The 1,822-nt window shown below is 62.8% G+C and overlaps 1 protein-coding gene across 1 annotated transcript in view; it reads right to left on the bottom strand.

The window, feature by feature from the left end:
- Positions 1 to 1,822, bottom strand: part of CAPN11 (calpain 11) — a 13,553-nt gene that overhangs the window by 11,290 nt on the left and 441 nt on the right.

Genomic DNA, 1,822 nt, shown 5'->3' with positions numbered 1-1,822 from the left:
GGGGCCCCCCGGCGCCAGGAGCCCCCGCAGTGCCCCCCCCCCCCAGCCCCAGTTCCTCGCCCTGCCGAAGGCCTTGCCACAGGCCTTCCTCCCGGGCGGGTTAACCAGCAGCTCATGGCCGGGCGCTTCAAACCGGCATGACACAGCTGCGGGGCATGCCTGGTCCAGCAGCCCTGCCCTACTTGCACCAGCTGCAGTGGGGCAAGACCCAACTCCCCTCCCTGTGCCCAGCTGCCCTCGGCCCTGCTCAGGCACCCACAGCAGGAGCCGGCGCTCACGCCCACCGCACCACCCAGGCTGGAAGGGGCCCCTGGGGGCTGTCTGGCCCAACCCCCCCATGCAAGCAGGGTCACCAGCAGCAGGGCCATGGGTCAAGTGCCACCACCATGGGGCCACTGGCGTTTGAGGCTTAGCCTGCCCCACTCCCCAGCCATCTCGGCTCCTGCTCGGCAGGGCTGGTGCTGAATACTCCGGAGGTTTCTTCATGCAAAGCAGCAGAGCAGTCCTCGGGTAGATAACCCAGGAGCCAGCAACCCACTCTGAGCAGTGGGCTAGGATGCCAGCGCTGGCCTGCTGCCTCTCCAGCACCCCGTCCCAGGGGAGCAGGGTGCAGCCTGGCTCCGGAGAGGCGGCTCTCCTTGTCCTGAAGTGCTGTGATAGCTAAGGGAAGGCAGACAACAGCAAAAAGGGTGCAAGCTCTTGGCATGCGCATAGGACACAAACCTGGCTGCTAACCCAAGGGGCTGCCCTAACCAGAAGCTTTTCAGGAGGAAAATCTATTCCTCCCCATCACTTTGCCTGCCCTGGGATGCTCTAAACCCACTATCCTTCTCCAAGGCAGTGCCAGCCCTCCTCTCCTCTACAGTGGCTCCAAATCTATGAAGCTCAGCCCTCTTCCATCATCTCCTCACTCTGACTCCTGCTCCACAGCCAGCACCCTGGCAGCCTCTCCCAGCGGCGAGGCACTCGTTGCCTGCAGAGCTGGCGGGATGGCTCCCCCGGGCCGAGCCGCTGCCCAGAGCCCAGGGAGGCTGCAGGAAGAGGAATCCCAAGTACAGCCGCCCGCACAGCCTCCAGCTCCCACCTCGCCACCTCCCCAGCAGTCACACCACAGCTTGCAGAGGACTCCCATGCCCGCAGCGCCTGCTAGGCTCCCTGCACCCTCTCCTGCCCTGCCTACAGGCACTGGACACGGCTGCAGACATGGGGAGCTGTGTGCAGCCCAGACACGGGCACCGTGTGAGTTATTCTTAGCTCTGTGGCTCAAAATACTCGGGAAGGTTGTGCTCAGTGGCAGACGGAGGTCACGCAAGCGCAGAGCGAGGAAAAACATTTCAGACCCCAGGATGGGACAGGAACCATGCGGGGCCTTAAGCAATGGGGCCAGTTGCTGACATCCCTCCAGGCTGATGCTGACGGACACTGCAGGTCCTCCACGGGGGAGGAAAGGGCGTGCAGAGACAAGCCAAGCCCCCAGGGCAGTTTTCCACACCAGGCAACATCCAACCACAATATGATGATTTCCACTATCGGAGGCACCTCTGATCCCTCTCAGGTGGGAGCAGAAAGACACGCTGGTCCCCGCAGGGTCCTTGGTAGCTGGTGCACCTTAGCACATACTGAAAACCACCTGGACAGCATCATCGCTGAAGCCCAGCCAAAAATCTCTGCAGACCTCTGGTTCGCCAGCTGCTTTTGGAGATCGAAGGAAGGCGGAGTTCCTTTCCTTAAAATCAGCCAGGCGGAGCCCAGACACAGCATCCTGCCGCATACTCAGCTCGGGGCAAGGAGCCACAGCCGCCCCTAGGGTCCCACCACGCGC

Source organism: Pygoscelis adeliae, unplaced genomic scaffold (genome assembly GCF_000699105.1).
Source record: "Pygoscelis adeliae isolate BGI_AS28 unplaced genomic scaffold, ASM69910v1 Scaffold218, whole genome shotgun sequence".
Taxonomy (NCBI): domain Eukaryota; kingdom Metazoa; phylum Chordata; class Aves; order Sphenisciformes; family Spheniscidae; genus Pygoscelis; species Pygoscelis adeliae.
This window is presented reverse-complemented; position numbering and strand designations above follow the sequence as displayed.